General features: G+C 40.4%; 1 protein-coding gene across 1 annotated transcript in view; it reads left to right on the forward strand.

The window, feature by feature from the left end:
- PTGR1 (prostaglandin reductase 1) overlaps positions 1 to 7,258 on the forward strand; it is a 30,669-nt gene extending 23,411 nt beyond the window's left edge. Inside the window, 2 exon segments of the mRNA XM_027105222.1 lie at positions 567 to 627; positions 6,357 to 7,258. The gene's annotated coding sequence lies outside the window, so the exon portion shown is untranslated.
- The last annotated feature ends 7,029 nt before the right edge of the window (positions 7,259 to 14,287 follow it).

Genomic DNA, 14,287 nt, shown 5'->3' on the forward strand with positions numbered 1-14,287 from the left:
GGGATCAAATTGGAGTACAAGGAAAAAATAAGAGAGAAAAGTGCGATTGTGTGCGTGTGTGTATAAAACCTCTGGAAAGATGTAATAACAAGAACTGAGGTGTGCCTGAAAGATGGGGGATAAGAGAAAAACTACACTTTTGTGCTTTTTGAATTCTGAATCTAATGAACAAATTTATTCACTATTACAAATTCAATTAAAAAAATTAAAGTCCCTGTGCTTCTGTGTCCCCTTCCCATATGGAGGAAATAACATATGCATGAGAAAAAACTCAGGAAAAGGTGGGGTCACCCCTAAGGCTGGGCACCCCCTGGTGTTTTTACCTCTCGAACTTGTCCACAAGTTTGAGCCTCCAGCAGCGTGTCAGCTCCAGGTGAAGGGTTCCTGCCCCGGCACTGGGTCCCGTGGTGGGTTCTGTTCTAAGGCTTCTACCCCAGTAGCTTGTGACTCTCGGTATCTGTCTGACTCCCCCACTCTGGGGGCAGTGGTTTACCCCGTGACCTAAGGTCTCTGCTGGATCTCAAGAGTTATTGATTTTTTATGCTCAATGTTTTTCTTGTTGTTAGGACAGACTGATGACACCCAAGCGCAATACATGCTGGACCAGAAACCAGAAGTCAAGAGCATGTACGTATCTATATACATATATACACACATATATATTATAAATATATATATATTAGTTTTTTTTTTTTTTGGCCTCCCTGTGTGGCTCACTGGATCTTAGTTCCTCGACCAGGGATTGAACCCATGCCCTGGCAGTGAAAGTGCAGAGTCCTAACCACTGGACTGCCAGTGAATTCCCAAGAGGATATATTTTAAATTTTGATAATACTTACCATTTTTTCTTTGATGGTTAAGTGCTTTTAGTCTTTCACCTAAGAAATCTTTACCTATCTGTAGGTCATGAAATTTTTCTCCCATATTTTTACTCTGTAAGTCTTACCCTTTTAGCTTTTATGTTAGATCTGTGATGGAGCAGGGAATAGGGGATTGGGATTGACTGCCAAGGGGCAAAAGAGAATTTTCTGGGGTGATTTCAATGTTCTGTTTGGATGGGGATGACATAAGGGTGGACATGTGTCAAAACTCATTAAACAGTACATTTAAATGCATGCATCTTATTGTATATAAATTATACGTCAATAAAGTTAACTTTTAAAAAGAAGAAAAATAGGTCCAGTACAAAATATAGGCCACAAGACAGGAGCTTCCTTGCTACCAAAGTGCTATGGACTCCTGGCTTACTTGTAGGGAGAAAGAAGTACAATAAACAGCCAGAGAAAGGCCAACATCTGTAAGATCCACAATCACACGTTCCATTCTTCGTAGGGAAGCCTCCCAAGTGGGCACTGATATATTTCACCTTAAGAGGAGACAGGAAGAAAAAGATCTTCATGTTTCCCCCATGCCCATCTAAATCTCTCTTCAGAATTTATTTTGGGCCCAACAGTAAGATAGGTAATTTTTTCCAAGAGACAAGCTAGTTTTTCATACACCACTTATGGAATATTCCATCTTTCCTTTACAATCTATTAATAACATGGTTCCACATCTAGACTCATCTGTTCGTTTTTTCCGTTACATTTTTAATCAATTAATTTATTTATTTATTTATTTATTTATGACTGTGTTGGGTCTTTTTTGCTGCGTGCGGGCATTCTCTAGTTGTGGCGAGGGGGGGGGCTACCCTTTGTTGCAGTATATGGGCCCTAGAGCGCGTGGGCTTCAGTAGTTGTGGCATACGGGCTTTGTTGCTCCGCAGCATGTGGGATCTTCCCAGACCAGGGCTCGAACCCGTGTCCCCTCCATTGACAGGCAGATTCTTAACCACTGCACCACGAGGTAAGTCCCTCCATTACATTTTTGATTGGTTGTTGCTGGAGTTCTGGACAGTTTTTAACTACACCTATCAATCTATGCACAATTTGTGCATTTCTGAAATAAAGTATTAAAGAAAACAGTGCTCTTTTGAATACAGTATTTCAGATTAATGCATTTAGAACTTTTGCCACAATATTTTAGCCTGATGCTTATGGCAAATCCATAACTGCTGCCAGGTAGCTAACTGGACTTGATATAACTCAACTGCATCAAGAAAATACGACTTTTGCCGGCATGTGCTATTATTCTACAACTCAGACATTTAGTTTATGTTCTGTGAACTGGTGTATATCCCAGGTGTACAAATCTTTTTCAGTGAAATCTTGATAGCAAAGTGGTGGTCAACATTCCATAGACATTCCCTGGTAAGAACCAGGCAGGATATCACCAATGACAGATTTTAGCAGCCCCACTGAAAAGGTTAAGCAAGATCTACAGGGATTCCAATTTTAAGGTAGTAAAGAATTCTGCCTTCTCCTCTGGAAAATCCAAAACAATATAGATGATAAGAAACAAAAATTGGGGGGAATTCCCTGGCGGTCCAGTGGTTAAGACATGGGCTTTCACTGTTGTGGACCCGGGTTCGATCCCTGGTCGGGGTAATAAGATCCCACAAACCACGCGTCACAGCTCCCCCAAAAAAATTTTTAAGAAAAATTTAGGGGAAGCTGTAGAATGTTGTAATAAAAAAGACAGAAAATAACAGGTGATGGTGAAAAGATGAAACAATGATTTTACCAATTTACTTATACACTCCTGGTGGAATGTAAAATGGTGACATTTAAAGAGGTGGTTTTTTGCAGCATTATTCACAATAGCCAAGGTATCAAAACTACCTCAGTGTCCATCAACAGATGGATTGGTGAAGAAAATGTGGTGTGTGTGTGTGTGTGTGTGTGTGTGTGTGTATATATATATATATATGTATGTATATATATACATATATATACATATATATGTGTGTGTGTGTGTATATATATATATATACACACACACATACACATACACACACAATAGAATATTATTCAGACTTAAAAAAAGAAGGAACTTCTGTCATTTGCAGCAACATGGATGAACCTGGAGAACATTATGCTAAGTGAAATAAATCAGAGAAAAACACTGTATAGTACCACTTACATGTGGACTCAAAAAAAAAAAAAAAAGAATGCATAGAGTAGAAAGTAGAAAAGTGGTTGCCAGGGTTGGGTAAAATACGGAGTGGTTAATCAAAAGGTGTAACTGAGTTATAAGATGAATAAGGTCAGAGGATCTAGTGGATAACATGGTGACTACAGTTTTTAACACTATATTGTATAGCTGGAATTTGCTAAGAGAGTAGAACTTACATGTTCTTGACAAAAAAAAAAAAATGTAAATATGTGAGGTGATGGATGTGTGGACTCATTTCACAATGTATATCAAATCATCATGTTATATACTTTACTTACATTTTTGTCAATTGTAGTAGATTGACAAAATCTGAAAAGTGAATTTTATGTAAATTCCATCTCAATAAACCTGATATAAAAATTAAGAGACATATGTAAGCCCAAACAATAATATTTGAAGACATATACCGTTTGGAAGAATTTTACTGACCAGGAGAAAAAGCCACGACTGCCTTCCGAAAAGGTACTGATGAGATCCAGACGATTCACAAGGTGGAGGAAATCAGGGACTCAAAGGAGAGAACGTGCTTGAAAACACGCATAAGAGCGGTTCAAGCCCCAGATGCCACTCCCACCCTTCATGGTCAGGGACTGTCCATCACCCTATGAAAATTTCACCCCCATAGAAATCTGAGGTATCATCTTTCACCAAAGAGAACTTGAGAGGCTTTTAACTTGGGGACCCTGGCCCTGGAGGACATAAGGCTGAATACAGATTAAGTGGAATTCTGTATACGGGTGAACTCCAACCCCATACTACCATGCAGCTTTCTTCCACCTGTTCCAGAAAAATAGCCAGGCTTATGGCGCCTGGAAGCTTAAGTCCTTCCCTAGAAAAACTGTAGACCCTTCTGAAGAAATAACAGTGCTCCAAGGACTGAGAGACACTGACATTTAGGGTCCCAAAGGCAAAATCTAAGTGAACACCCCCATCACCCTTCTGTGAAGCCCACAAATTGACCTAAGTCCCTGCTCCCATGGACTCAAACTTCCAACCCAGAGACCCTGGACTTTGAGCTGGGAACATGGATCGAATCAGACTTCGGACTGTCTCTCTTGGGGAAAGTATGTACAACATGTGTGGGAAGAAGGAAGGGGTGTGGTTATCAGGACAGACTGGGGCAGAAGCAGTGCATGTGCTCACAAGGGGAAAACTGTATTTCTCAGCCTCCCTTGCAGTTAGCTGAGGTTCATATGACTGATGTCTGGCCAAATGAAGAGTAGAAGTGATTTCTAAGCCAGAGGTTCCCAAACTTTCTTGGTTACAGCATCCTTAGTAGCACAATCCTTTTCTCACAGTGTCCCTGGGCTAAAAGAAATACCTGACAGTTCCATTTGCTAAATAGTTAGGTCCAAGCAACATAATAGTATTAGTTGGTGCCATGTCCAGTAATTAGAGCTGTTTCCCTAAAACTTAAAATATCCTAGGAAGCCCCTGTGAATTCTCTACAGTGCCCTGGGACACCTTTGCACCAAAATGGGACCCAAGGTTCTAAGCTTTTCCAGGCCAGTGCTTAGAAACATTGTATAATGTTCCAGGTCTTGCTTTCCTTGTCTCTGGGACCTTGGAGGCCATATGTTCCAGATGACATGACTACAAAATGTTGGAAAGAAAAAGGTGGAAGTCTGACTGGGAAATAAACTTGTACTGAGTTAACGTCACTCTGATTTGTTGGGTTCTCTGTGGCTCACTGCGTACTCCAACTCTGTACTGTTCAATATAGTAGCCATTTAAGGCGACTAAGAACTGGAAATACGGATGGAGTGCCACATTTCAAGGTTTAAAAAACTGAGGCAGAGTAAATATTTTTCCATTAAACACAACTTTATTGTTTTGGTAGAACTACAATTCACTTTAACTGTTGCACGGCACAGGACGTTGCTGTTGTATTGTAATGCTTGTACAGGAACGTGCATGACTTCTAGTATTACAGATAAACACTTCACCAATCTAGTCAGTATCAACAGACTGATTCAGTTCAGATGATTTTTTTCTATGCACTGAAGTAACATCACAATGTGTCTACTTGGATATTTTATGTAGATAGTACAAGTTAAAGAACACCTATGCAGACAGCACAAATTACAGTGACACCTATATGTAAACCATAATCATAAATTGAGATACTTATTATTTTAACTGTAATATAATAAAATTATCTAGATTAAAAATATGGAAAAATATTTAGATTTTTAATGAAGGCATATTAATGAGGCAGAATTCAGTGCAATACAGAAGCTAGTACCACAACGAGTACAGCAAAGAAAAAGAGTGCAAGAGGGTACAGTGCACATTCGATGATGAGTAGCAAATGCAACTCACTGCAGGCACAGGAAAATGAGAAGGCTGTTTGTTGTACACAAGTGTTCAATACAGTAGACAATATTTAAGACAGCAGCTAATAGTTATTTCATTTTTTCAGCAACAGTTTAGTGATAAGTATTCTCCCAATAGTCAAAAAAGAATCCACGAAATAAGTCCTATGAAATGAGAATTACATTTCCAACAAAAAATTTAAACAATTTTTTAAACAATTTTTACCAGGATTTCAAGCTTATACTTGGCCAGCTATAAAATGGTTTGAATTCTTGCATGTGTGCACACACGAACACACACACACACAAGAATCTTCGATGGAGAGATGATAAAAGAAATGACCATTTTAATTATGATAATCTAGTTAGAAAATTATGAGGAAGACTTTAAAAGACACATAAAAATTGAAAATTTTACTTAACCTTCTAATTTTGCTCACAGAAGACAAGAAATTTCTTGTAATATCAAAGATCAATTGGTTCAAAATTAGAAAAATTTCAAGTACTTAGCTTTAGGTGTGTAATATAAGACACTGCCAACTGAAAACTTTGAGTACATTCTGTCTCAAAGAACATCAAAATTTATAAAGAAATGTCAATTCATTGTCTAAAAACTCAAACTCATGACAGATATTTTTGACAGTTTTCCACCTGATAAAGAAGAAATTTCAGCTAGAGAAAAAAATTCGTTTCTATCATAAAGATAAGACTGAAGCTGTGTTAGGTCCAAAGACAGATATACTGGAATTTTAAAGCAAGAGAATGGTATTTCCCTCATTGCTTTGTTCCACTATATGGTAACTATTGAAAATATCTGTTCAGTTTTCTGAAGCAGACTCCAAGAAGACAGACATGAATACAGATGTTAAAATTCTTCCGTACATGTGTGCAAATGATATAATCATTGCTAGTTTATGAAACTGTTGAAAATAACGTTTTTAATGATCTTGTGTTCTTTACTGATACTCCTTGGTTGAATCATAAAAGAATTTTACAAAGATTTCCTGTACTGGGAATTCCAATTCAAGATTTTCTTGAAATGAAATGAATGACTGCTAAGTATTCGAAAATCAAAGACAAAAAGTGGCAGTATCACACTGAATATGAGTGAGCTACACTTGAAGCTTCTTAGAGTGGGAAAAACTTGTGACCTACTCAGGTGAGAAAAATTAGTTAAAATTGAAACATTTCACAATATAAACAAAAAATAATGACTTTACACATTTTTCTAACATGAGTCAACATGCAAATTGTCAATGTAATCAATAGCATTGTATAAATTGGCTGAAAAATACAAGAAAAATGTGAAGAATGGTTGATACTGATAAATTTAGTTTTGTTTCCATTTATGCAATACATCATTGAATTTAATGGTAGTAACAGAGTTGACAGAAGAGCTGAATTTATTTAAACAGATATTGCTTTCAAACTATATGCTTTTGTTTCAAAATCAAATCAATTCTTCCGATAAAAAGATGAACAACTTTGTAAATGTGGATGCAAATATCGAAGGAAAATAATTTTCTGATACTTGAAAAATTTAGGTATATGTAGACTAACAACAAAGTGCATTTGGAAGAACTATGTAAATCTACTTTTCAGCTCTAAGTTTTATTAATCTCAATATGGCTCAAGTATTTCAAATAAAAATTAAGTGTATGAACTAAGATGTGCTGCAACTGTAAAATACACATGGGTTTTGGAGACAGTGCAAAAAAATAATATAAAATACCTCACCAATAATTTTTTATACTGGTTATATGTTGATATAATATTATGGATATACTGGGTAAAACAAATTATATTATTCACCTGTCTCCTCTTACCTTTTTAGAGTGGCTACTAGAAAATCTGAAATTATTACGTGGCTCACATTCTATTCCTAATGGACAGTGCCACAGTAACTGAAACACCTTCCAAGTGGTGTTTTAGAGCCCTCTTCTTAAATGTGAGTAGTCAAAGATCACCAGAAGTTTGAGGAAAGACTCCAAGGAGAAAGAGAGAAAACAAGTAAAAACAACTCAGAGGAAAGATAATGAAGGGAGCGGTAACACTAAAGGATACCATATTAGCATCCTCAGAGAAATGAGTATTTCACCCATGACACAAACAGAATACGATTTTTTAAAAAAAGGAGTAAGCAGAGAATCAGAAAATGCACTTGGAAATATAAATATGACAACAAAAATAAAACATTCAAAACATTTAGTAGCAGAGCTGGAAGATAAAAGTTGACAACAGCTTCCAAAAAGGATAAAAATCAAAGACATGGACTGATGTCAGGGAAGATGGAGCAGTAGGAGGCGCCAGGAAGCCATCTCTCCACCTAGACAACAACTGTACTGGCAGAAAGTACCTAAAGTGATTATTTGGAACACAGGAGTCTATTTTAAGGCTTGTAGTGTCCAGGGGAAATCTTAAGTGGTAAACTGCAACGAACAGTGGTGGATTTTAGCCTTTAGCAGAGTAGCAGCTACCCATTCCCCATGAGCCAGCCCAAACATTTCTAGTTTGACTTGCTGGAGCCAAGGTGGGCAATAAAGACCTTTTCCTCCAAATACCAGGGTCCCAGCTCCTGACTGTGGATGGTTGCTTCTGATCAAGAAGGAAGAGCAGACACAGAGGTGAGTGACCATTCTTCCAACTACCCCCACTGGCTAAAGTGGCTCCCAGGGGATTTAAAGCAGGGGTCCCCAACCCCTGGGCCACACACCAGTACCAGTCCACGGCCTTTTAGGAACCGGGCTGCACAGCAGGAGGTGAGCGGCGAGTGAGCAGCGAAGCTTCATCTATCGTTCCCCATCGCTCCCCACTGCTCGCATTACCACCTGAACCATCCCCACATGTATGGGAGAATTTAGAAAGCCTCTGCCTCTGCCCAGGGAAAGACAGGCTCAGAAAAGACCTGAGAAAAGTCTAAGCATTCACCACAGACTGATCACTGGCAGAGAGACGACAACAAACAATAAAAAAAAAATCTGAGAAGGAGAATCTGATTTCCAGAGCTACCACACTACAGTAGTCCCCTGCCTTATCCATGGTCTGGCTCTGCACAGTTTGTTAACAGCTGTCAACTGCAGCCCGAAAACATTAAATGGAAAATCCCAGAAATAAGCAATTCATAACTTTTAAATTGCACACCATTCTGAATAGTGTGATAAAATCTCACACCATCCCGCTCCAACCTGCCCGGTATTCCCAACCAAAAACATCTTCTGCTCTCAACATCTATCCATCAACATCATGTTCAGTGATCCAGGATCACCCAAAGCAGATGATCCTTCTTCTGACACAGTGTCAGAAGGTCAATAGTAGCCTAATGCTATGTCACACTGCCTGTCATTCACCTCATTTCATTTCATTACATAGGCATTTTATCATCTCACATCATCATCCTAAGAATGGGCACAGTAGAATAAGACATTTTGTGAGAGAAACCACATTCACATATTTATTACACAATATTATTATAATTCCACTTTATTATTATTATTATTATTTTGCAGTACGCGGGCCTCCAACTGTCGTGGCCTCTCCCGTTGCGGAGCACAGGTTCTGGACACGCAGGCTCAGCGGCCATGGCTCACGGGCCCAGCCGCTCCGCGGCATGTGGGGTCTTCCCGGACCGGGGCACGAACCCGTGTCCCCTGCATCGGCAGGCAGACTCTCAACCACTGCGCCACCAGAGAAGCCCTCCACTTTATTATTACTGTTAATATTTTATTGGGACTAATTTATAAATTAAACTTTATCACAGGTGTGTATGTAAAGGAAAAAACATAGTATATATAAGAGTTCAGTACTATCTTGCAGGTTCAGTCATCCACTGGGGGTCTTGGAACGTATCCCCTGCACATAAGGGGGGATGACTATATAAGATTCACATGTCCAGTTTTCAACAAAAAAATATCACAAGGCGTACAGAGAAACAGGAGATATACCTGAGGAACTCAGACCTACTAGACAAAGACTTTAAAATAACTGTCAAATATGCTCAAAGAGCTAAAGGAAGGTTCTGAACATGTTGGCAGATCAAGAGAGAAAATGAAGAAGATTCTTCAAAGCAGAAAAAAACTGGGGAATATGTATCCATTAATGATTAATTTAAAAAGGAATACTCTCCTTGGTCGCACTTCACAAAAAAACAAACCCATAAACATCTTGAATATCAATGGGGAAAAGCCCCAGAAGAGCTACAGGTAGATTTAGCAAAGCTGTAAGTTATCAGAACCACTCTATAGGGAGAGACACCTAAGGACTCCAGCCTGAAATAATCTTAGAACTTGTGAAAACAAATAAAAGAAAAACCTCATGCAAAATGAAGACTGGAAGCCCTGAAGGGAGAGCTCTCAAGCACATACCAGCTTACATTCCTCAGCAGGAAGAAAGACTTCTTCCTCGCCAACAACAGCCCAGCCAATGAGAAACCACTGCAACTCAGCCAATGAGAAGCCACCACAACCCTGAATTCTCATTCTCCTCCAATGAACTTTCATTCAAAACAGCCCCTCCCAACTTCCTCCATTCCGCTGTAAAAAGAACACTCCTGACCTTCCTTCTCCAGACACGTCTATAAGTTTACCATAGTTTGCATGTCCCAAATTGTAATTTCTCTGTTATTCCCAAACAAATTCAATTTTGCTGGCCCCTGGGGTAGCCTTTAACTCTATGTTCATTAATGGGTTGAATAGGGATCTTTCTCTTCTAGTTAAAAGGACCAGGATGGAATGGGAAATTATTTCCACTCCAGATTTATTTAATTCAGCAAATCAACTCACCGGCACCACAGATGATTCAACTAAAAGACCGACCACTAAAATCCTCAATTTTCAACTCCACCAAGTAGAGGCCCCTAAATGAAACACAAACCCTCCTGGTCTTTGCCATTAGTGCAAAAAGCCAGGACATTGAAGGAAAGACTGTCACAAGCTTAAGTGCACCAGGCACCCTCAATCCTCTAACCAGCTTCCCCAATTCCCAGGGAATTACAGGGTTTTTCCCCAATCCTTCCCCTCAATCAACTTAGAGAAACCACTCTCCAGCTTGGGAATGAGTCCCTCCATCCTCACTGACACCAGAGCTACAGTCTTGGGGCTCAACCTGTTACTCAAGAGCCCCTGACTCAGAGGATTAAAATGGTTCAGTGGGGGGGGGGGGTCTCAAAATAAACCTCCCCAGGTTCCTGTCTGTTAACCTATCTCCTTTGGTTTAGGCTAAGAGATAGATACCCTTTTCTCTTTAGTCCCTCTATCCCTGTTCATTTATTGGGCCAAGATTCCTTAGAAAAAATGTCATGCTGGCATTTCTGCCAAAAGGAGACAATAAATCTAGAACTTGATAGCAGCAACCAAAACAGCCAACTGGATGAATCAAATGATCGAGCTTTTAATACATTAAAGGAAAGCTTGATAAATCTCCCTACTGCTGATCAACTTCCCTTTTTCCTCTTCATACAAGAGAAGGAGAGAAGCACTTACTTACCCAAAAGCATGGGGATCACCATCACCCCATAGGGTACTAGAGTTGGCAGCTAGACCCTGGGCACAAGGATACCCCTTTTGCCTTAGAGTCATTCCTGCTACTGTCCTTTTAGTTAAGGCCACCAAAAAAATAATCATGGGATCCCCTCTAATTATCTCTGTACCCCCTACAGAAGCCCCACCTGTTCAACATATAATCCGGGGAAACCTGTCCGCACTGCCCCCAAACACTTTAAATTGCCATTAGAGTTGGAAAATGGACTTTATGCAACTATCCTCACCCCGTGGATACAAATACGTCTTGGTAATGATTTGTATGTTTTCCCACTGGACTGAAGCTTTCCCACATAGACAGACTATTGCCTCTTCAGTAGCTAAAACTTACTGGAAAAAAATATCCCTACCTGATGAACCCCTCTTGAGCTCCACAGCAACCAAGGGACCTGTTTTACTGGTCAAATATTACAGCAAGTATGTGTTGTTTGGCCAAATCTTCAGTACTTTCACTGTACACATCATCCCCAGGCTTCAGGACTAATCAAATGAACTAAGTGTCATCAAAACTCAATGGGGATAAAATAAAAAAAAAAAAAATATATATATATATATATATATATATTAAAAAAAAAAAAAAACTCAATGGGGGGGGACTTCCCAGGTGGTGCAGTGGTTAAGAATACGACTGCCAGGGCTTCCCTGGTGGTGCAGTGGTTGAGAATCTGCCTGCCAATGCAGGGGATACGGGTTCGAGCCCTGGTCTGGGAAGATCCCACATGCCGCGGCGCAACAGGGCCCGTGAGCCATAACTACTGAGCCTGTGCTCCACAACAAGAGGCCACGACAGTGAGAGGCCTGCGCACCGTGATGAAGAGTGGCCCCCGCTTGCCACAACTAGAGAAAGCCCTCGCACAGAAACGAAGACCCAACACAGCCATAAATAAATAAATAAATAAATAAATAAATAAATAAATAAATAAATAAATAAATTCATAGTGGCCGCACCAATTTACATTCCCAACAACAGTGTCAGAGGGTTCCCTTTAAAAAAAAAAAAGAATACGCCTGCCAATGCAGGGGAAACGGGTTTGCTCCTCCATGCTGAGAAGCAACTGAGCCCACGTGTCACAACTACTGAGCCTGGGCTCTAGAGCCCGCGAGCAACAACTACTGAGCCCACGTGCCACAACTACTGAAGTCAGCACGCCTAGAGCCTGTGCTTCTCAACAAGAGAAGCCACTGCGATGAGAAGCCCGTGCATGGCAACAAAGAGTAGCCCCCGCTCACCGCAACTACAGATGGCCCATTTGCAGCAACGAAGATCCAACACAGCCAAAAATAAATAAGTAAATTAATTTTTTTTTAAAAAACACAAAAACTAGAGTTTAAAAAAGAACTTAATGGAGGGGGGCAGCAGAGTCAAGATGGCAGAGTAGGAGGACATGGAGTTCGTATCTCCTCACTAGTACAAGAATGCATCGAGGGGCTTCCCTGGTGGCAGAGTAGTTAAGAATCCTCCTGCCAATGCAGGGGACATGGGTTTGAGCCCTGATCTGGGAAGATCCCACATGCCGCAGAGCAACTAAGCCCATGCGCCCATGCGCCACAACTACTGAGCCTGGGCTCTAGAGCCCATGAGCCACAACTACTGAAGCCCGTGCGCCTAGAGCCCGTGCTGTGCAACAAGAGAAACCACTGCAATAAGAAGCCTATGCACCGCAACTAAGAGTAGCCCCCACTCGCAGCAACTAAAACAAAGCCTGTGTGCAGCAATGAGGACCCAATGCAGCCATAAATAAATTAAATAAATAAATAAAAAATTTTAAAAAAGAATGCATTGCAGCAATCCTTGCAGAGCACCTACTGGGTGCTAGTGGGGACCCTGGACACCTAAGGGGATGGGAGGAATCACTGCACAACCAGACTGGGGGTCGGGCCTGAGTCCCTGTGGTGGGAGCACTGAGTCCAAGACACTAGACTAACAGAGAACCTTAGGCCCCAGAGAATATTAATCAGTGTGAGCTCTCCTGGAGGTCATCATCTCAGCACCAAGACCCGGCTCCACCAAACTGCATGCAAACTCCAGTGCTGGACACCTCAGGCCAAACAACCAGCAAGACAAGAACACGGCCCCACCCATCAAAAAAAATGAGATGACAAGAAAATACGTTACAGATGAAGAAGCAAGGTAAAAACCTACAAAACAAAAAAAATGAAGAGGAAATAGGCAATCTACCTCAGAATTCAGAGAAATGATAGTAAATATGATCCAAAATCTCAGAAATAGAATGGAGGTATGGATCAGGAAAATACAAGAAATGAAAATACAAGAAATGAAAGACCTACAAGAACTAAAGAACAAACAGTGATGAACAACAAATAACTGAAATGAAAAATACACTAGAAGGAATCAATAGTAGAATAACTGAGACAGAAGAACGAATAAGTGAGCTGGAAAATAGAATGCTGGGAATAACTGCCAAGGAGCAGAATAAATAAAAAAGAATGGGGCTTCCCTGGTGGCGCAGTGGTTGAGAATCTGCCTGCTAACGCAGGGGACGTGGGTTCGAGCCCTGGTCTGGGAGGATCCCACATGCCGCGGAGCAACTAGGCCCATGAGCCACAACTACTGAGCCTGCGCGTCTGGAGCCTGTGCTCTGCAACAAGAGAGGCCACGATAGTGAGAGGCCTGCACACCGCGATGAAGAGTGGCCCCCGCTTGCCACAACTAGAGAAAGCCCTCGCACAGAAACGAAGACTCAACACAGCAAAAATAAATTAATTAATTAATAAACTCCTATGCCCAACATCTTAAAAAAAAAAAAGAAGAGAAAAAAGAATGAAAAGAATCAAGGACAGTCTCAGAGACCTTTGGGACAATATTAAAGCACCAACATTCAAATTATAGGGGTCCCAGAAGAAGAGAAAGAGAAAGGGTCTGAAAAAATATTTGAAGAGATCAGAGTCAAAAACTTCCCTAACATGGGAAAGGAAATAGCCACCCAAGTTCAGGAAGCACAGAGAGTCCCATACAGGATAAACCCAAGGAGAAACATGCCAAGACACATATTAATCAAAATAACAAAAGTTAAATTCAAAGAAAAAAATATTAAAAGCAGCAAGGGAAAAGCAAAAAACAACATATGAGGGAAACCCCATAAGGTTATCAGCTGATTTTTCAGCAGAAGCTCTTCAGGCCAGAAGGGAGTGGCAGGATACATTTAAAATGATGACAGGGAAAAACCTATAACCAAGATTACTCTATGCAGCAAGGATCTCATTCAGATTTGACAGAGAAATCAAAAGCTTTACAGACAAGCAAAAGCTAAGAGAATTCAGCACCACCAAAGAGCATTACAAAAAATGCTGAAGGAACTTCTCTAAGCGGGAAACAAGAGAAGAAAAAACCCACAAAAACAAACCCAAATCAATTAAGAAAAT

Source organism: Aethalodelphis obliquidens, unplaced genomic scaffold, assembly GCF_003676395.1.
Source record: "Aethalodelphis obliquidens isolate GAN/ISIS:26980383/991018 unplaced genomic scaffold, ASM367639v1 scaffold7, whole genome shotgun sequence".
In the NCBI taxonomy this organism is placed as follows: domain Eukaryota; kingdom Metazoa; phylum Chordata; class Mammalia; order Artiodactyla; family Delphinidae; genus Aethalodelphis; species Aethalodelphis obliquidens.